Source organism: Orcinus orca, chromosome 21 (assembly GCF_937001465.1).
Source record: "Orcinus orca chromosome 21, mOrcOrc1.1, whole genome shotgun sequence".
NCBI lineage: Eukaryota > Metazoa > Chordata > Mammalia > Artiodactyla > Delphinidae > Orcinus > Orcinus orca.
This window is the reverse complement of record NC_064579.1, coordinates 22,181,803-22,204,388: the sequence shown is the minus strand read 5'-3', so window position 1 is coordinate 22,204,388 and position 22,586 is coordinate 22,181,803. Positions and strand designations below refer to the sequence as shown.

General features: G+C 48.8%; 1 protein-coding gene across 2 annotated transcripts in view; it reads right to left on the bottom strand.

Moving 5' to 3' along the window:
• The window catches only part of ACSL1 (acyl-CoA synthetase long chain family member 1), a 72,226-nt gene extending 51,891 nt beyond the window's left edge, over window positions 1-20,335 (bottom strand). Inside the window, exon 1 of one of the 2 annotated variants that reach the window (XM_004281733.4) lies at window positions 20,175-20,335. The gene's annotated coding sequence lies outside the window, so the exon portion shown is untranslated. Of the gene's footprint in view, window positions 1-13,877; window positions 13,902-20,174 lie in introns of those variants that run through there. The other variant, XM_049704285.1, reaches the window with a different exon arrangement.
• Between the last annotated feature and the right edge of the window lie 2,251 nt (window positions 20,336-22,586).

Below are 22,586 nucleotides of genomic sequence, written 5' to 3'. Positions count from 1 at the left end.
CAGAATTCCTGCCACATAATGTTCCAAGGGGCATAAGTTACTATTTTCTTGCCTTATATTCTCTCTCTTGTTCTCTTCCACCTAATCAAACAGACTCAACTCTCATTATCACAGCTGATGGGGAGAAGAACAGAGAGCAGAAAGTAGCCCGAACCACCCGAAGGCCATCAGTTTCCATTTCTTCTGACAAAGCTCAGCACAAGCTCCCCAGCTGGTGAAAGAGACCAAGCCGGGTTTTGAGTGGGCCCCTCACCTTCCCCACAAAAGCAGCCGTATAAGCGCAGGGGAAACTGGCGTTGGCTATTCTAACAAAACAGTGTCACTTATATTCCTCAAGCTATTATAGCTAAAATAAATAATAAAAGGGTGTGCATAAATATCTAGAGATATTTATCTAGCAAATATCTAGAGAGATTATAGCATAGTATTTGAGAGAAAGTACAAAATAGTATTTAAGATCCTAGATTCTACAGCCAAATCCCACCCCCCCAGCTCATCAGCTGTATGACTAGGGACAAATCACTTGCCCTTTCTGTGCCTCAGTTTCCTCAACCATAAAAACAGCACCTATCTCATAGGGCTTTTATAAGGACTAAATGGTTCACATAAAGAGCTTAGAATGGTGTGAGGCACCACAATGTGTTCAATCCACGTTGGGCAATATTATTATTTCCTCTATCGACATTCTGTGATTAGTCCTGCATGGAGAACAGTAAGAGACAGAGGTAACAAAAGATGACACAACTACGAGGAGTTTACATACAAAATTAAGAAGCCAAAACACACAGAAGAAAATCAGATGAACAGCCCCATATATATATTAAAGCCTCAAATTGAATATTATAAACAATTTATATATATATATATCAATGTAAAAATTAATGTGCAGTACAGAGAACAAATAAGAATAATTCTAATTAGAAAATTATTGATGAATAACTGCTCTAAAGTATGTTTGGCAGTACAGGGAAGGAAATCCTAGGAAACGATCTGAAAGACTTTTCTCAGAAACTGCCTGGCAATGCGACGTGTTAACCTTTATCATTAATTCAGACGGTATTTTTGAGCTCCTTATTTTATGTTTTTTAAATAGCTAGGTCCCAAGACTGAAAATCGTTTTTTTTTTTTTGCCAAATATAGAAATCCTCTTCAAATTTAAATCTTCATCACCGTATATATCTTTTTACAGAGCTGCAGAATATCAGGGGCTTTCACTGGCCGTCAGTTCTCTAGGAGGCAATGTAATGCAATCTTGTGCTACAACAGCCCTGTGTAGGCATACATACACACACACAGACACACAGACAATTTTGAGCTTTAACATGACAACAGAGAAGGAGCAGGTAAGTGCATTTCTGCAGGTCATAACTGTGCAGAGAAAGCACCAGCACTTATAAAACCACTGACCATCTATGCCACCAACAGCTGGCTGCTGGGTGACACACCACTGCAGAAACAGACTAGGCCGCGGGGTAGGGGCGGAGTAGGGGGTGGACGTGCTCACCCGGTGCTTAGCCAGCCTGCCAAGGTCTCTCAGGGCATCCGTCACATGCGCAGTCCTGTGCTGCTGCCCACTGGGCTAAAGGTAACTAGCAGACAAAATCCGTACTTGACTTCCCAAGAGAACAGACAGTGGAGGATAGGCCAATGAGAAGCTGGGCGCAGTCACCCCACTGGGCAGGGACAGGACCAGTGAGTGTCAATGCCGGTGCCAGTTCCGAAGACAGACACTGTTTTCTTTCTGCTCAGCATCCCAAGAAGGAGAGACAATGGGCACATTTTTTTTAAAACCACTGAAATGAACGATCAGATGTTGGGTGGTCATGTCAAACGGACATAAGACAGATCAAGAAAGTAACTGATTATTGGTACAATGACAGCAGGTTTCTTCTAGAGGAATTCATAACTCGAACTGAACTACCCCAGCCATTCAACAAATCTGGGCATCTTGTGTGGGCTAGGAGCTGGGAAGAAAGTGCCAGATGAGCTGGTCTGGGCTCTCAACGGGCTAACCAGCTAGTGGGGGAGATAAACAAGCAGTATCTGTCTGCAAGGTGGAGTAAGTGTTAGCACCGTTAAGATCCAGTGATCAGGGAAGACCCCTCTGAGGAGGGGATGTTTACACCAAGACCTCGAGGATAAGCAGACAAATCAAGTCCAGGTCTTACTGGCCCCGAGTGATCAGATTTCACAAACAGTATTGCAACCCCACGGTTGCGCAGAAACCTTATGCATACAGTGTGCACACCTGCCTTTCCCTCCAATCATCTGGCTGTCTGCATCACCCCACAGCACTTCGAGTCTAGATGGGAGGTACCCACCCTATTTATTACACACAAGCCTGCCCTTCCCTCCTCTCTCCCCAAAGTCCCTGAAGTCATTTCCATGAAACCTAGATCGTGCGAATTTACAGGAGTTGTTCAACAGACTCACATCCCTGTGTGAGAATATTAAATCATCCCCCCAGAAACAAACACAGTCCTAAACAAGTGATTAATTTTTTATATTCTATTATATTCAGCACCAGCAATGGGCAAGCTGCAAGTAGACGGCGTTGTACTAAGGAAGAAACGTCTACTTCTAGAAATAGGTCTAGGAAAGAAAACTTAAAACAGAACCCAGAAAATTGCTGATTCGGTAGCATTATACTAAGAAAGAAATAAGTCTATTTCTAGAAATAAGGAAAGAAAACTTAAAACAAAACAAAACCCAGAAAATTGCTGATTCGGTAGCATTGTACTAAGAAAGAAATGTCTACTTCTAGAAGTAAGTCTAGGAAAGAAAACTTAAAAAAAAAAAAAACAAAACCCAGAAAATTGCTGATTCGGTAGCATTGTACTAAGAAAGGAATAAGTCTATTTCTAGAAATAAGTTTAGGAAAGAAAACTTAAAACAAAACAAAACAAAACAGAAAAGTGCTGATTCAGTAGCACCCATGCAAGAACATTTTATTAGGTACTAATCCGTAACACTAAGGATTTCAATCCAGCTAAATTCTTATCTTTCGTGGGTGATGATGACAAGCTATCGCAGTTTAATTCATGCCTTTTAGCTGGCAGCCAGGTAGCGAGCTGCCAGTCCACTTTGCTGAACAAATGGGCTAATGCTGTCCATGGGAGAACTACAGTCCACACAGGGAAGAACGCAGGCAATGCCTCACGCAGATCCACGTAAGGGAGAACTCTTCGATGTGAACGGGGAGCGTTATAAATCTTTTCCCTGCTATTGAACTGCTCTTAAGGAAACGGCACTTGGGCTATTTAGAAATGGAGGCAGACCTACATTCAAAGAAAATTAGCCACAATAAATAGCCTTTCAATGCTCCAGCTGAACACAAACACCACGTCTTAAGACAGTCCCAGCAGGTCTCTAAGAAGTATCAAGACTCACGTACTTGCCAACAAGCGGTTAAAACCCAGATTTTATGCTTGTTCCAACGGTGCTCTAGTTGGAATCTTTTTCCTAATTCTTAAATTTCCACATCACCATCTCAGGCAGTTTTTTATAGCCCAGGCATATAATCATGGTGCTGTTTGCTAAGAACATGATTCAGTCGGCTTTTAAGCCGGCTTAAGCAGCCAGTATTTGTTGCACACACAAGGCTACTGGCAGCCAGCTCCTCCTCCCCTATAGCTACTCTCACACCGACAGAAAGTGAGCTCGCTCAGTTGAGTCTTTTGAAATTCCTATAAAGCTGGAGTCTAAAACCACAGGATGACGGGGAGTGTACCAATGGTGGGGGAAACCTGGCACAAGCTCACTGCAAAGAACCAGAGCAGAGGACGCCTTTAAATAGACCTGGGTAGAAATAGATGTACGAGCAGGGGAGTAGAAACTGGACTGCATGACTGTCAGAAAACAGAAATCCTGGCACCCATCTGCCCGAACTTTGGGAAGAGGAGCTAAATGATACAATTAGCATCAATGTGGTGTTTTGGAAAGGCTTTCACATCGTGTGTCTCACTTAAACATCAAAATATAAAATCTGATGAGGAAACAGAGGCTGGACACTTAACAAGGCTTCCGGAAGGTATCTCCCAAGACCGGGACACCAACCCAACTAAACTCATGCTTTTTCCTCTACAGGAACAATTCTTACCCTGTGCTGGGCCGCTGACTCGCTCCACTGAGAACATGCACGTACGTGTTTGCACCTGGGGCTCACAAGCCCCCCGCAGCCCACACCCCAGGTTAGGAACCATGAGAGCAGGCAGCCTCTACAGGTCCCTCCAGCACTCACACGCCACAGTATTAGGAGAGCTCGCCATCTGAAATCCATCTCACTCTCCATGTCCTACAGAACCGCTAGCATTCACCCCTTTACCTTGGCCTGGGAGCATGTGGGTTCAAGGCCCACTGTACACAAAGGGTCACCTCTTACCATTCCGTTTGCACCAGGAAAAAAGTGGCTCAGGGCCAGAGGTGACTCACAAGGGCATCATTCTCTATGGACACACACACACACACACACACACACACGCACACACAGCTCCTGCGATTCTGCAAACAGATACTTACATTAGCATTTTATTTTCTTCGTGTCATTTATAAATCCCCCAAATGGGTGAGCTGGATGTTTCTCTCCTTCTAAAGTTCCTCGAGCTTTCATCCAGCTAAATAATAGCGGTCTGATGGACTATTTCACCAGGAATGCAGCCCTCAAACAAACCCACACAAATAGTACCCTTGCCCCGGCAGCAGCAAATGAAGAAGTCCTGACGTCTCGCCTTCAAGTAGCAAAAAGCCAAGCTGGCGAGATGCTGCCATTCTTTATCCACCTCCTCCCCTGCACAACAGGCTATTTACAGAGGCCTGAAAGTGCCCTCTGTGTCCGGCACTAGCTGGGCACAGCTCAGCCTCGAGAGCAACAAGAGAGCAGCAGCCAGACCGTGTGCTGTTCTTTCAACGGGGCCTCTCCAGACCCGCTGGATTCTTGCTCCTTAACCCTGGCTGGCGAAGTACCTAAAGCTAGATTTGCTTGAACCATCCCCTCTGGAACCGAAAGAGCAGTCAGGCTCCCTGCAGAGAGTGGGAGCTACAGAAGCTCCACAGAGGTGCCCAGGTCTGCTGTTCCAACCCCATCCCACGGGGGAATTCCTGACGGCGGTCGCTGCCCCTGGACCATCTCCTCATCCTGAGCACAAGAAGGACAAGGACCACTTGGGTCACTCAGGGATCCCAGGCACAAGGAGCAAGTAGTTCCACAGGGAATTATCCCCATCCGCCGCCTTGGGGCTTTCCTCCCCAAGGAAGCATAGTAAACCTTAAAGCCGCCTAATTTTCATTAAAGTGATTCTGTGTGTGGATCCCCAGTTCCATTTCCAAGAAGATTTTAAAAGGACAAAGGGAGCGGAGATGCTTTGTTTTTAGAAAACTGTTCTATTGAAATAGTCGAGGCAAGCTGAGTAATTCTACACTCAAGCACTCCCTGCCCATCTCCTTAAAGCTGTCCCAGAGCGGGACACAAAGCTTTCACAGGCAAGTATAGGGCTAGACTGACTTTCTACCAGTAAGATTAGGGCCAGGCCTCACCCGTTCACACTGGCCACCGGCCACCACTATCACATACATCCCAAAATAAAGAGATTCTAAATATAACGTGCCCAACTGGAACAGATCAACTTTTAGGGATCAGATGAAACTGGTCAAATGCCTGCTTATTACAGTGTCTGTATTCACCAAGCTATACATATATTTAAGTCACACAACAATATACATTACTTTAGAAATATTTACTGGTTTTCTATTCACATTTCATTAATATTTTATTCAAAGTCTTTGAACATGCTTCTTCCAACAGCGTCTTCAGAATCTCCAAAGCCACATTTTGAGGATTAACAGTTTTCTGTGGCCTATCTTCACATTTTTCTCTTCCATTTAAGCTGGTTAAGTGGAAGCATTTTTTGAACTCCCATCTGCAGCTACCACTGCAAAAATTCTCCCAGGTCACAGGACCACATCTGTATAATGTTAGGACAATTAAAAAAAAAAAATCTGTCCTATGGGTCCATATTCATATAACTAAACCACATACTTCACTGCTTTTTAAACTGATGTTTAAAAGGTTTTTATAATAATATCCAACGCTTGCCTTTGTAAAGTCCAACCCCCAGAAGTAATTACCCAGCCAGCATTCAATTTCTTTGCCTTAGACTTTTACAAGAACCCAAGATTTGGATTGGCAGGTGTGGCTTCAAGACAGGGTGCCCAGGCTTCCCTGGTGGCGCAGTGGTTGAGAATCCGCCTGCCAATGCAGGGAACACGGGTTCGAGCCCTGGTCCGGGAAGATCCCACATGCCACGGAGCAACTATGCCCGTGCGCCACAACTACTGAGCCTGCGCTCTAGAGCCCGAAAGCCACAACTACTGAAGCCTGCGTGCCTAGAGCCCGTGCTCCACAACAAGAGAAGCCACCGCAATGAGAAGCCCACGCACCACAACGAACAGCAGCCCCCTCTCGCCGCAACTAGAGAAAGCCCGTGTGCAGCAACGAAGACCCAACGCAAATAAAAATAAATAAATAAAATAAATAAATGAAAAAAAAGACTGGGTGCCCCTCTACTGATGTTGTTCAAAATAAAGTGCCCGAGAGAGCACTCCGTAGCGTGAAAGGCTTGGTAAGACTTTAACGTGAGGACTGAAAGAGGGTTTGGGAAAACCTCACCTTCTATTGGACACGTACATGATTTAATATCCACTTGGGGGTACAAACTTCGAAAACTTGCAGACGCCATTCATGAGGCTTGGAAGTAAACTGCATAACAACAATACAGACAGAAAATAGAGAATAACAAGGTGCCAGTAGGTGCAAAAGAAACTGTGGACACCATCACACCGTCTCGGGGGAGCTGTGTGTGGACGCAGGAGGTGAGTGTGGCCTAAGAAAATGAGCGTAACTTCAGGCTCCGGGGATGAGAAGCAGCTCCCCACCTCAGCTCAAGGATCTGGAGCAAGTTAATCTGGAACGCATGACAGGGCAAGCTGCATGGGAGATGGGAAGGAAGATGTTTGGGGAAATCAGCGTGAGGTTACGATGTCTGTGAGGCCACTGTGAGTGAAGCACGTAGCACGTGTCAGGCCGGTGCGAAGCAGTCACCCATGAGAGCACGTGTAGTAACAGTCCTCACTGCACGGAGTTGTTACTGTCAATGCAAAGACCAGGAAACCGTGCGGGGAAGGTCAAGTCCCTCCCCAGCGCCACACAAGAACAGGACTAGAGGCTGGGCTGAGGGCAAGGCCACTGGACCTTAAGAGGCAAGTGCTGGCACCCAGGCACACGGTGATTCAAATCTACACAAAGGTGGGACACAATGCAGAGGATGACAAAAAGCGAGGACACATGGGGCTTTAAAAAGCTGGGATGTGACCCCCAATGTCCACCCACAGGTGAAGAGATAAACAGAATGCGGTGCATGCACACGATGGAATATTCTTCAGCCTTTACAAAAGACGGCAATTCTGATACACGCCATGATGTGGGTGAACCTTGAAAACGTTATGCCAAGTGAGAGAAGCCAGACACAAAAGGACGCATACCATACGATTCTGCTTATACCAGGGGCCTAAAATAGGTGAATCATGGAGACAGAAAAAGACACACGGGGGTGGGGGGTTTACTGCTTCACAGTACAGTTTCTGCTTCGGAAGATGAGAAATTCTGGACTAGAGTGTGGTGATGGTCATACAACGCTGGAAATGTACGTAACGCCACGGAATGGCACACTTAACGCCACAGAATTGCACACTTAACGCCACGGAATTGCACACTTAGCGCCACGGAATTGCACACTTAGCAATGGTTAAAATGGTAAATTTTATATTACTCATATTTTACCAGAATTTAAAAAAATTTAATCACTGAAAAAAAAATATGTACCAGGATTCAGTAACTAAGTGGATATAAATGGAAAAAAGAGAAGGAATTGGAAGGTGAGTTTTGGAGTCTGGAGAATGGTGGTGGAGCCATGAAGTGCGGAGGTGGCCGTGAGGCATATCTAGGCCCTCGTCCTGGCGCAAGTGGAAGGGCGATCCCCCCTCTCCCCCTGTCCTCCGGGCTCCCCTGCCAACCCAGCCTCAGGGCCGCCACGGAGGCAGGTGTCACAGCGCACGCCACCTCCATTCCTCCTAGGCACCCCTGCCCTTGCTGCACCGTACAAGCCCCCCAAAGCCCAGAAGAAGGTCCCTGTGCCTCCAAACCCACTCCGCAGTCCCCCTCACCTACAGCTCTCCTCCCTGGTCCTGCTTTAAGATGTCCAGGGCTTCCCTGGTGGCGCAGTGGCTGAGAGTCCGCCTGCCAGTGCAGGGGATGTGGGTTCGAGCCCTGGTCCAGGAAGATCTCACATGCCACGGAGCAGCTGGGCCCGTGCACCACAACTACTGAGCCTGCGCTCTAGAGCCTGCGAGCCAGAACTACTGAGCCTGCGAGCCACAACCACTGGGGCCCGCGCGCCTAGAGCCCGTGCTCTGCAGCAGGAGAGGCCACCACAATGAGAGGCCTGCGCACTGCAGCGGAGAGTGTCCCCTGCTCGCCGCAGCTAGAGGGACCCTGCGCACAGCAGCGAAGACCCAACGCAGCCAGAAAAAAAAAAAAAGATGTCCAAATCCTACCCAAATAGGCCAGAGGCTGCTTTCCCGAATAAATTCTTACAGGACCCACTCAGTCAGAAGCCGGGAGTCCTTCCTCTGAATTCCAGGAATGCTTTAGTTGTAGCCCTCGTGTGGTCCTTAGCGTCTCCTGTTTTGCGCTTATGGCGAGTGTATGCTTCCCTTGGGGAGAGGCTACCCCTCCTCATGGACCAGAGCCCTGGCCCAACCGTCTCAAGATGCCCTCAGTGCTTAACATGGTGCCCTGCCCAGAACAGGTGCTTCCTAAACATCTCCTGAGTCATGAACGACCCTCTGTGATTCTGCCCAGTTCTCTACTGCAAGCCTCTGGAAGATGTGTACACAGAGCTGTGATTCTCCAAAGAGAAAGCGGGTATTCAGGCCACTTCCAAACTTCAGCATCTTCCCTTGGCACCCTCGCTGCTGCTATGAGGCAGTGAGCTGGGAGGAAGCAGCACCTTCCAGGGGACCTGAAGGGGAAAGAAACAAACCAGCAGACAGGATGGTAAGCCACTGACTGAGAGGCTACCTCAGAATGTCCATTTTCCCATCTTCCCATTGCCTATTTCTCAAACTCTTTCACTTATGTATGATGTCACCCCCAAGGTCATCTAAGGGCAAGGGTCCTCACTTCTCCTTTGTAGAAATCCATTCAGACATGTGATTGCAGGTTAGTTTACAACAAATCAAGGCTGCCCATGAGGAAGACAAGACAGCAAACCCCTTTCTTAAATAGAACAGCCAATGCCAGCGGAAGGGCTGAGTCCAGAGCCTGACCCCAGGGCTGGCCACCAACTTCTGTAAGTGAGTTTTATCTCTGAAAGGAAAGCAAATCCTCCCAACCACAGAAACTGCCCAGGGGCTGGAACACAATGGCGGGCTGGCGTGAGGAGCCCTTAGAAAGGCCCAGGGCGTGGATGGGTGGGTGGCCATCTGGGATGCAAGGAATGCTCGAAGCAGGACCTGTCCAGCATTCCCCAGAGAGAAAAAAAACCACCAAGCACAGCTCTCCTCCCTTCTCTCTTCAACACAGATACAGAGACCTGTCAGGCACATCCACTTGGGAAAATGATAATTATAGTCAGGCCCTGCTGGTGAAGATATGCAGGTCACCTAAAAGCCTCTCTGTCAGGGTGAAATTTTAGTGGCATGGATTTAAGAGGAAATGTTTCCATTCAAAAAAAACATTCCGAAGAGAAGCAAGATGTTTCCACTGGTCTTCAAACAGCGATTCACTACTGTTAAGTGGTATCTAGATACGAGTCACGACGGGGCAGGGCCGTTTCCCAGGAAGAGCCAGAGAAGGGAACGGCCCTGGACAGAGCAGACCCACAGTCCGCCGGCTCTGCTTCAGCGGCTGGAGACCGGGCGGCTGTTTGTTAGGCTGGGCCCAGGCTTCTGCGAGAACCAAGACAGAAGAGGCTCCTGCAGGCGAGGCTTCCCGCTCATCAGTGGGTCTGACAGGCATGTTGTTTCAGCTGATCTGGGCACACGGAGGGTCCTGATTACGTCTGGGGGCCTGCATGTCACAGAGAATGACACCGTGGTATGGGGCAGTCAGGCAACACAAGGAGAGCCTGTTATGATAATAGCTGGAGAAGAAATAAAATTCCTGTGGCCACTAAACAATCCAGAAGAAAAGATTCTCTACCTTCCTGGCATGTAATGAACCACAAAGTAAACCCCGAAGCAGAAGGCTCCCTGAGAGGAGGGGACAACAATCGAACAGGAAACAGGACCCACGTCTTTCACAATGACCAGGGCTGGACCCAGCTGGCAGGGGCCCTCCTCTAAGGGCCTCAGGACCAGGAGGAGGTCCATTTGTTTGAGCAGCTGCACACAGAGAAGGCACCGAAGTCCTGGGGTCCCTTCAGATGCTCTGTCCAAAGCTAGCAACTTCCGGTAGTGGCTATGGGAGGGGGCAGAACAGAATCATGAAAGAACGCTAGACCCACAGGCACGGAGCTCTCTGTCCAGGTACTGGCTGTGCCCCGTGAGCTGCAAAACCTGAGCCAGCCCCCTGCTGCCTGCGCAGGCCCCCGGGGGACAAGGAAAGGAGGGGGAACAGAGGGAAGCTCCGCCCCTTCTGTCTCCAACACCACAGAGCATCTCCAAGGTGATGCTCAAGGAGGCAAAAGCTGGCCAGGCAGTCCTGGCACTTGGGACTAAATAACAGGATCCCACCCACCCAGAAACTCCGGGTGATGGAAGGACATAAAAAGAAAACAGCCCATTGTTAAAAAAAACCATCAGGGCTTCCCTGGTGGCGCAGTGGTTGAGAGTCCGCCTGCCGATGCAGTGGACACGGATTCGTGCCCCGGTCCGGGAAGATCCCACATGCCGCGGAGCGGCTGGGCCCGTGAGCCATGGCCGCTGAGCCTGCGCGTCCGGAGCCTGTGCTCCGCAACGGAAGAGGCCACAACAGTGAGAGGCCCGCGTACCGCAAAAAAAAAAAAAGAAAAGAAAAAAAGCCCCCATCAATTCTATGGGTATTTGTTTTATGGTTTTATTACTCTTTGTACTTTGCTGTATTTTTTTTTTTTTTTTAGTTTCTCAAGATAAACAAGCTATAACTAGGTCAGGTCAGTTCATTTCCTCCTGTATTTATGTATTTCCCACCTGCTCCAGAAAGGGCCCTGGCTGGTAACCTGTCCTTCCAGCAAAGTGACAGATGGGGTGAAAGCCCCTCCCAGAAAATATATATCTAAGCTCTCACCGTCTGCCCTAACCTGTAAGAGTTAACACACCTGCAGGAGTTAACGCACCTGCAGGAGTTAATGCACCTGCAGGAGTTAACCAAACTATGCAGGGCCCTGGGCTCCAGGAGCCAGAGGGGAGAAAGCACTGTGTATGGGCTGGAGCACAGAGGGAGGGCGGTCCAGCGAGCCGAGAGCCAGACAGGAACAGGCAGAGGCAGCTGGGGGTGGGGAAACGTCAAGGCCCGGCCTGTGCTGGCAGCACTCGGGGTGGCGGGTAGGTTAAGGACAACAGTGACATAGACCAGAGGCCCCGACACGCCTCTCTCCCAGGAGAGCAGCCTGGCGGCAGTCTGAGCAAAGCTGGTGCAGGAGCCAGAGGGAAGCAGGACCAGCCCTTGCAGCTCCCAGAGGTTGCAAATGTCAGTGACCTGGATAAGCAGGCTGAGGGGACACAAGGTTGGGTAGAGATACTTACACCTCTGAAAACAGACCAAGGTTCCAAAGGGACAGATAAACCAGAGAAATGGCTAACAAAGCAGGGGTGAGTGGAACACAGAATAAAAGGCAGATTTCTACCCAGAGAGAGAGCAAGGCCAGCTACTCCCAAACTTGGAAGAAATCCACTTTTGAGCGTTGACAGATCTCAGCTCTGGGGACACCGTCAGTGGTGCGGCAGGAAAGCGACAGGAGAAACAGAGAAAAGGTTCAAGCAGGATTTGGCTCACTGTGTGAGAAGGGATGAGGGAGGCCTCGGTGAGCGAGGGTTACACCCAGAGTTCAGGTAACTATAAGAAGTGATTAGCCCTGGGGAAGCTAAAGACAAAACGAATCTAACCAGTTACAGAGGATTATAGAATAATGACCCAGTGTTTAAAAGAAGGAAGGGAAAAAAAAGAGATTGTCCCATCTGGCCGTACCTCCTCGGAACAGGTGACGCTAGTTGGGGGTCTTTATTTTCCCTTTATGTTTTGTTTAAATTTTTATTATGAAAATTTCCAAATCTATTCAAAAGTATACAGGGTAGTATAAGAAGCCACCATGTACCCATAATAACCCCAGCTTCAGTTTCAATAATGATCAACATCTTGTCAGCATTGTTTCATTCTTAAAAAACAATTTAAAAGGAAATCCCAAACTTCTTATCATTCAAGTGACACTTCTGAGGCCCGTTTTAGCTCTACGATCCTTTTAGCTCTACGATCCTACAGCTTTGAGAACTTAGTTAAGAGGAGTAAAACGGGCACAGATGCTGTAACCTGCTACTGACCAAAGGTTTAAACAAAGACAGCCAACTCAAATATTGACTTGAAGTGGCCAACCCAGCATGATATTTAATTGTCCTGCAAGAAAAAGGTACATATGTACACACTGAGAATATTTAGGCAGCACCCACTCTACATCAAGCACTGCCTGACGCACAGGAGTGAATGAATAAAACAGAAAAAAATGAAATCCTTGTCCTAAAGATGCTTCTTTCTACATTGTCAAGTTTTGGCCAAAGGCAAAACATCTTCCAGATTTAACCTGGCTCTCCTAAAGTCAGAGGCTAATTTGACACGAATCACAACCCAGTGTCACAAAGCAGTGTCTATCCCCCCTTAACTAACAAATTCCTTTCTTTTAACAATGGCATTTGGAGGGGTCTTGCCCTACTGGTGGCAGAGAAGGAGTTAATTTTCTGGCTCTCTAAACTTCTGACAATGCATCAAAAATCATAAGTAAATGTATCCCTGATATGTAGATGCATTTATTTATAAACTGTATACATGTACAAATATTTTCTGAACATTATGAAACATACAATTATGAATTTAAAAAGAAAGCTAAAAAATAAATATCTACAGAAGTTCTAATACATCCACCTGCACCCTTATAGATGGTCTCCCCAACCTGGGGCACATGCACCCCATCTTGGAGACCAGCGCCCCACCTCCTCTTTGTCACCTGCCTGGCTAGAGTCTCTGTCAGTTCCCGACTACGGGCAGCGGTAAATACAACTGCTAACCGGAGCACCTGCAAAAGCCTGCGGCGCCCAGGACGCAGGGTAACAGTGCCGGCCCAAGCTGCACACGGACTTTCTATCCAGGGGGAGACAAAAATACTCCGCGTCGCCCTGTGATGGAAAGAAGCGTGCCGGGGAGGGCAGTACAGCACACGTCACAGGCACCCGGGCTAGTGCCGAGGCCAAGCGGACTGAGCGGGCTGCTCTGGAGGGAGGAGACTCTAGGCAAGGGCCCCGGCAGGCTAAGGGCCTGGCTCATCGGAGGTGGTCTGTCCCGGGACCTCAGCTAGAGTCCCTGCGTGCCCTGCAGAGAGGCCCTGGAGTCTGACGTGCTGCTCTCTGACTCATGCCAGGAGGGGAAACACAGCCCGGCACCGCCTCCGGCATCTAGCCTGCTTGGGCTGCTGGGCATACCCTCTGCATTGCGGGTCCCTCCCCGGTGAGCTGGTTGGTTGGATGGTGTGACAGCAAGGTCCCTGCCAGCTACTCAGTCTGGGGCGCCTCCGGAGATTTTCAACGCCTTGATCTCAGCTACAAGATCTAAGCCTTGCACAGGATCATAACATACAAACCTGGAACGATGAAATGTACATTCTTGTCAGTGACACCGTCTATGAGACATCTGTCCATCTGAATGTCTCCTGGTCTCAATCAATCATCAGATAACACTAAGCACTTACTAGCAGCGAGGCCCTGTGTTAAACGCTGCTGAAAACAGAAACAACAGTGACTAGGTCTCCTAAATGCACAGAGCTCAGTGCGTGGCTGGGGGACCTAGTGCGGAAGTGAGCTATGCGCGTACGAAGAGGCAAAGGAAGGGCGGTGGGGGGCGCTCAAAATGCGGGGTAACCAGTACAGCCTGGCACCAAGCAACTGGAAAAGAAGGAGGCCAACCACCAGAACAGGGTTCAGGAGAGCCTCCCCGGCCAGGCGCTAACTCTACAGTTTCTGAATTAGGGGTGAGGGCTCTTGGGGTAGCAGCTGTCTTCTAACCGGAATGGGAGTGTTTCATCATTTTAACCACAAGTTGCTGTCAGCTGAGGGTTTCAGTGAGTGATGTGGAGTCTGAGGACGGCGACGGTCCCTCTGGGGAAAGTGCCTCTGAAGAGTGGAGCGATGGGCAACGAGGGTGGGATGAAGAACGTCACTGCAGACGGGGGACGGTGGGCACACAGGCCCGGGAGGCTCGTCCGGGGCACGGGACGGTGAGTTGGGTGGAAGACAGAGTAATGGGTGCAGAGGCCTTGGTTCAACCCTGTGCCACCAGAGTCTCTTTCCAAAAGTCCCAGCTTGGGCTTCCCTGGTGGCGCAGTGGTTGGGAGTCTGCCTGCCGATGCAGGGGACACGGGTTCGTGCCCCGGTCCGGGAGGATCCCACATGCCGCGGAGCGGCTGGGCCCATGAGCCATGGCCGCTGAGCCTGCGCGTCCGGAGCCTGTGCTCCGCCAACGGGAGAGGCCACAGCAGTGAGAGGCCCGCGTACCGCAAAAAAAACAAAACAAAACAAACAAAAAAAAGTCCCAGCTCGTGGTGGCTTGGGAGACTCATGGGAAACAGCAGGTTGGAACCAGACCCCAGAAGCCCCCGAGAGCCAAGCTACGTGAAGACTTGGGGCCTTCCAGAGGGGCCCTGGAAGGCTTCCGGGCGGAGGAGGGATTCGATCCGAACTCTGTGTTAGGAAGAGTCATCATCCTCCCCTTCTTTTTTTAACTAAGGACTTTTGCTGTCTAAACTGGAGGTGACAGACTCTGGATCAGGGCAGTGACATGGACAATGAAAGGAAGAAATGTGTGTGTGCTGGGCAGCACGGTACAGAATAAGCAGGACCTGCTGACTGGCAGGATCTTGGGGCACAAGTCAAGGATGACCCCGAGGTCCAGCCGTTCCTCGAACAGGCATAGGGCCCAGGGACAAACGCCATGTGTGTCACGGCCCGAGGGGAACACAGTGTGTGTAACCTTGGTAAGTCACCTCCTCTCCTGCACCAGGTACTGCATCGGGCGATGAGTGAGTTAGGCTCAGGGACCCAGGGAACCTGGGGTGCGCTGGAGTGTCTCAGAGGTGAGGAAGCAGCCGCGTCTCGAGTCTCTGTGATCTGGGATTCCCACCCCTCCCTCCTTAAACCATGGCAGCCCTGCTTTTATTTATTTCATATATTGGGGTTCTGCCTAAAATTGTCCTGGGGAAAGGAGGCCATAACCACTGGACTATACCTCTGTGCCTTCAAACCCTGCAAATCCACAATTCTGTTCTCTTGTCTATTAAAAGTTTCCAGCGTGATCTAGAACAAGACTAACTTCCAGGGCAGGCAAAGCCTGTTACTCTTTAATTTTCTAGAACGTCACAGCTGTGTAACAAGTGATCTCATCACTCGCCGAATGGAGCTGAATCAAAATCTGTTGTCGTTTCAGCCCGCTGGTAGTAAAGACAGCGTGTGAATGAGATAGGGGATGACCAAGGAGCAATGATACGGAAGAAGAACCAGCTCTGTCCTCAGTCTTGCTGGATAACCTAGAACTTTCCAGGCCCCCCCGGACTAAGAACCCTTCAAGTTCAAGAAGCAGAGCCAAGCCATTAGGCGCTCCGGCCCTGAAGCCAAACTGCCGAGGTTCAAACCCTGGTTTGGGAGACTTAATCCCTGCACCTGCTCCTTTACCTTCCGTAAAATATGGATAAAAGTAGGACCTACCTTACAGGGTAGGTGGGAGGATTAATGTGTTAACAGATCTGAAGCACCAAGAACAGTGCCTGGCTCTATGAGCTGTCATCACCCCCCATCCTGTCCACTCAGCTGACACTGCCTTGCTCTGCAGTTGACAGCTGAGCCTGGAGGGAGAAACGAGCTCCTGCAGGAACTTTCTCTTTACTCTGGTTAACAAAAGAATAAATGGTACTCAGGGCATTTTGGCCTTACGTATATGGATATTTTTCCCACAACAAACCTGTGGGGAAAGTGCCAACTTCTACAGCGGCCAAATAAGTGTGCAAATGGACAGATAATACATTTATCAGAAGTCCCTCTAGAATGAGGAAATGGTGCAAAAGGCAGCCCACATTTCCTCCTGTGATGCCCTAACTTCTTTTCACTTACCTTTCCAAAGCATGAAATCCTTTTGACTAGAACACATGAACCCAAAAGTCCATTAAAACTATACACTAATAAAAATAATTTCCAAATCATTGTCAATTTCAACAATTTTAAAGCAGAGCTTGCCCAAACTTAAAAAAAAGATATACTGAAATACATAAGAAGCTTGGTGAACTGCTCTGAAATAGACAGCTGTTCCTAAATATCCAACGATAGGGGAAAGGTGAATAAATTATGGCGCATCCCGTAAACCATAGAAGGCAGTCACCTTCAAAACTCATTTTTTCAATAGTATGTAACATGAAAAAAATTGTTCACGATATAACTTAGGTGATTAAAATTGATCAAAAGTTTTATCTTCTATTAAAAATATACACTTAAGCTTAAAAAAATCTGGAAAAATACCAAAAGGAAATACATGAAAATGTTACTAATATTCAATCTCTTGAAGAGAGGTTTTTGTTTTTGGGGGTTTTTTTTGGCCATACCATGCAGCTTGCAGGATCTCAGTTCCCCCACCACGGACTGAACCCGGGCCACAGCAGTGAAAGCCCAGAATCCTAACCAGTAGGCCACCAGGGAACTCCCAGATTTATTTTTTATAGTTCACAAATTTTCTATAACAAGCATAGATTCCTATTACAACATTAAATGTATATATTATAAAAATGATGTCTTATTGTATACTGTATTTATATAAACATATAATTTTATTTATACATACAGATTTTCTGAGGCAAATAGTTTTGACTTAGATATTAGACAGCTTTCAAATTTTATTTAGAACTTGAAAACTACATGGAGGCACCAGGCCTGAAATCTTAGATTCTAGAGACAAGACGCTGGCCTCCAGCCACATGTATTCTTCTGCAGCAGGGAAACAGAGTCCTCACCCCCAGCTAAGTTTTTGGCCAAAGAAAGTGCCACCCCTCCAAGCCGGCCAAATTTCAGAGAAGGCTCTGTCATATTTCTCCTTCCCTCTTGATTCCACAAAAGTTATGACTAATAACTGTGTTGCCTCCAACACAGTTAAGAAATCCTAAATGTTAGGATGTGAGAAAGCAGAAAAATGAACCGAACTCAAATTATGTGACCCTTTTCTCTTGTCACTGTGGTGACAAATTGTCACAAATTATGTATCACCTCGAGCTTACACAAACTAGGATTTCTTAAGAGCTGGCATTCAGCATTTTAGATGAGGAAAGGGTGAGGAAATGGCATGGAGTTGTGGACACAAGCACTGGTAAGTTTGCCTCTACCTTCTAGTTCATCACGTACAGCTATGACTTCGGGGCTTGTGCTTGTTTAAAAGCTCTCCAAAGCTCCTTTAAGTACTAGAACGTTGAAACTCAAACTCAACCCCTGGCACCTTCTCTGTTCCCTGAGACTTGGCCTCCAGGCAGGAGTGTCAAAGCAAAGTGACTCTAATGTGTTTGTCTGCACATCAAGTTGGACCGATAACCTTCAATAAAAACTCTGGCATCTTTGATCTCCCTCCTGACTGGCCACGGCCTGTCAGACAGCAGAGCTTGAAGAGGACTTAGGATAACTACAGCTCTGAGCTGCCTTAAAGGATGTTCTTTTGTATTTTCTAAGACAGGGAGTCTAACACATTGCATCATCCAAACAATACTGTTCACAAAACGTGATTAATTCTGTCAACACTGACAGAATTTGGTTATAACAGATAGTAAATGCAAAAGAATAATGGACATAGGTGGCAAATTTGCACAATAAATTCAGCAACCGACCTTAAAAAATTATCTATTCCCCCAAGGTTACTGAGTATCACATCTAGAAATTACTACTATTCCTACAGTCTCCCTCTTTCCAGAAAAGTGAAACTTGAAGGGAGAGAGGAGAAATCCCCAGCTGTAATGACAAAACATGATCTTTCCCCAGGCCCTCCTCCAAACTTCCACAAGACAGCTACATCAAAAACCAAAGATGTAACCAGCCCTGGATATCAAGCAGGACACTGTGGCATGCGGTACACTGTCAGCTATTCCAAAGCTCAACCAGAAGCAGAGACAGTTATGAACACTTGACCTTTGTGATATAAACAGACACCTGTCTCTACCTGCCTTTGTCACAAGTATCTATCTCTTAAATGCCCCAAATTTAAAAGCCCAGAGATTCTTTTTAGTCAGGCTGCTCACAACGATAATAAAAATACTGCCAAACTATGCATAACAGAGACGGGAAGGAAATAGGTCAACATGCTTATAATTGTGACAGAAGGGCGATTTAATAAAAGCCTTTTCATTCTACAGCAAATGCAGAAAACAGAAATCTGTAACACATGGTCTATGATGCGTCTATCTTATTTTAAGTGGGGGAGGGAGGTATGAAGTGTGCTACTCTTCAGGGTTTGCTTTTTCTAGTCACAGAATTTTAGCTGTGAAAGACTTTGGTCTAATGCAGTCTTTTCCAAATGAGGAGTCAAGTTTCATACTAGGAAGGGATTCTCCCAGTTGAGTCAGAATAAGAAAAAAAGTCTCCCAGGACTGGCTCTACCCTGATGGCAAGCGAAGGTGAAAGTCCCACCTTCTCAAGCCCACCCAACCAGACTGTCAACTCAGACTTTAAGTTTTAAGCCAATCTAACCTGCCACCTCCATCTGAAAACTGCATCAAACCAGAGGTTTTGACTGGCTTTTTGTTTGTTAAGTGTTAAGCAAATAATTGTTTACATTGAGATAATCACAGGTGAAATCTGTGTCAGAAACTGAAATTTAACCAGTTTCTCTTATGCTAAGCAAAGGTCAAAAATAAAAGTAAGAATATTAACAGTTAGGGCACTCTGTATATTCCTGCATCAACGAGAAGCTTAAAAGTCTGAACTTCAAAGGCAAGGGCACTTTTATAACGGTCTTAGTTAAGCTCCATAACCTTGAAAGTGAGTGGGGTGGGGAAGGAGTCTGGTCTCTCGGTTCTCGTGCACGTGTTCATTCAAGTCACCGTCTAGGCTACACGGTAATAGATAACATGATTTTTGCTTCCTAATTTCAAAACATGCCAGGCTCTTTGTTCATTCAAGTCACCGTCTAGGCTACAAGGTAATAGATAACATGATTTTTGCTTCCTAATTTCAAAACATGCCAGGCTCTTTAAATGACTCCATCACGGCCATGTGCAGCGGATATGGGCACTCCTCTGCAAGCACCGCGAGAATTTCCACATGGTGGCAACAGACTTTTGATGCTGCCTTTGACCCTCCCGCGGGCGCTGCGCGCAGGGGCCACCGTCACGCCGAGGCTGGGAGACCGCCTGCTCCGATGCTTCCACGCGCGGTCCGAGAGCGCCTGAAACCCCGCCACGGGGGCAGGAAGGAGGCCGCGGCCCAGAGAGCACCGTCACGGCCCCGCCGCATCATCGCCTGGTATCTGCAGCTCCGGGTCCGGCTTCCCGCCGGGCCGGTCCCCGCCGCCACACAAACAAGGACCCGGTCCGGCGGCGCGCGTCACACGCACCACGCCGTGCACCAGCCCCAAACCCGCGCCGCCCGAGGGGAGCTGCGGGCCGGCATCCCCGGCTCCGGCACGGGAAGCGGCGGCGGCTAGGGCGGCCCGGAAGCCTCCGCTGCGGCGGGAACCCGAGGAGCTGCGGGGCAGAGGCCGGAAAAGCGGAACGTCCCTGCGAGCCGAGGCCCTGTTCGCGTGCCTCCGCTGCGGCCGCAACCTCCTGGGCTCGGGCCGGCAGGGCAGCCTCAGCCCCGCGTCCCGCCGAGACGCCGGCGCCGCAGCGGGCACGGATGCGGCTCCCCGCGGCAGGAGCACTCACCTCCTCCACAGGCTCGGCTGTGCACCGCCGGCTGTCACCGCAGCCCACTGCTGACCCCGAGCCGACTTCGGATCCTATTTAAGGGGGCCGCCGCCACTGCGTGGCTGGCTACGCCCCACGCCCCGCCGCCTTTGAGCCAGGCTGCGGCGGGTGCTCGTGCCGCGCCCGCCCCGCCCTCAGGCCCCGCCCCGCCCCGCCCGCCGCGTGCTCGCCTTCCCGTCTGGTCGCGCGCATGCCGGGAGGGCACGGAGTGTCCCGGGGCACACGTATCTCTAGTCGTCCGAACTGCCGTGGATTTCGTAATGAGTCCGAGGAAGGGCAAGGGGTAAATTGTGGTGGCTCAGCCCGGAAGGCTGCGGTGCTGCGGCGGCCGGGAAACGCCGTTTTGCGTTTTCCACCCGCAACCGCGTGCCCCGCTGACTCCTTGGCGGGAGGGGGCTTTTGCAGGGAGGGGCCCTGGGGGCCCGAGGACTTTCCTTTCCTATTTTCGTTGGCAGCGACGTGCGTAACCCCTTTTAACCTGATTTCACTACAGCCCCCACATAGAGTTTCGCCACACTCCCTGGCTGGGAAGGCTCTCGTCTGGATTTCTGCAGAGCCCTGGACATGAAGCAACCCGGACAGATGAGCCCAGGTATAGGTGGAGCAGAGCGCATGCTCGACATCGCTCAAGGGCGGTGTTCACCTGACAATTCTTGTGGCCTGTCCACTGCTCAGTCCTGGCTGTGCTATTTTGAGGACTTCTGTCTGCGAGCATGCGATGCCGATTTGGGGCTTTCAGAAGCCAACGCAATTTTTTTCAGGCTCGGAGCCCAAATGTTATTTTTCCTCTTAGCACCTGTGGCCTGCCAGTATCCTTAACCTCTAATACCGGTGGTCCCAGTTACAGTGGCGCTTGTGCCCCGCAGTGCGTGGAGGGCACTTATCTAGTACTGCTTGGAATTGGAGGCAGGAGAAGAATTATTGTTGTAATAAACACCTCTAATAATGACAGATAACTTTTACTGAAACATTTCACACACATTATTTTATTGAATCTTCATCATAACCCTATGAGGTGGGTGCAGTCATTATTCCCTTTTCAGATTCAGAAACTGAGGCCCAGAGAGGTTGAATGCTAGTGAGGGCAAAAGTCACTGGGAACTCAGGCAGTCGGCCTCCAGAGCACGTCCATAATAGTCAGGCCGTGCAAGTGTACTTGTACTTAACATTCTGGTGAACTTGTGCTCACGGAGACCTCAAAGCGGACTGCAGCTGACTCCACGATAATCTCCTAAGGACTTCCCCCTGGGCTTCTCTCACTGCTCCAGAAGCTGATGGTGAGGCAGCCCACACCCCGGTGGCCTCTATAACAGCTCACTTCTCCTAGGCTCCCTTCTCATCTAGATCTGCTAGATCTTGACTCTCCACTTAAAAGAAAAAAATGGACTCCACTTTCGTTTGTATGGGTTTCCACTTGCTAATCCTGGATTTAGATCTCTGCCTGTGTCTCCTTCTCCGCACCCATAATTTCATCATTTCAGCCCCTCCTTTGCCCCCTGACTTCTCCTGCCGGTCCTTCAGCCCCGGTGCCTCCTCAGATGCTTCCCAAGGTCTGTGGTGCATTAGTTTGCTGGGGCAACCATAACCAAGTGCCACAAACTGGGTGTCTTAAGCAACAGAAAAGTATCGTCTTACAGTTCTGGAGGCTAGATGTTCAAAATCAAGGTGAGAGCAGAGTTGGTTCCCTCTGAAGGCTGTGTGGGGAGACTCTGTTCCAGGCCTCTCTCTAGAGCCGTCCTCTCCCTATGTCTCTTTGTGTGGCTCTCCCTCCATATGTGCCTGTGTCCAGATTTCTCCATATAAGGACACCAGTCCAACTGGATTAGGGTCCACAATAATGACCCCACTTTAACATGATTACCTCTGTAAAGACTCTATCTCCAGATAAGGTCACATTCTGAGGTCCTAGGCGTTAATACTTCAACGTATAAATGGGGGGGGCCCTCAATTCCACCCATAACATGTCACAGTTGTCATTGGCTGCCTCCTCTTATCCCTTCCCTCTCCAGGGACACTTTTCTCCTAATGAGCATGCCTGTCCCTGGGTTCTAGCCCTTAATTCAGGCTCTAGACCGGGACCGGCACACAACCGGGGATTGCATCTCGATTCCTAGCCCGCTGGCAGAAGCTACTCTGTGACGCTGGGAAGCAACTTCACTCCCCAGAAGTCCAGGTTTCCCCTCAGGAATTAAGGGGGCTAGAAGAAATAATTTCTCAGGTCCTTTTCGGCACTAACACTTCTTTTTAACATCTTGATTGGAGTATAATTGCTTTACAATGTTGTATTAGTTTCTGCTGTATAACAAAGTGAATCAGCTATACATATACATATATCCCCATATCCCCTCCCTCTTGCATCTCCCTCCCACC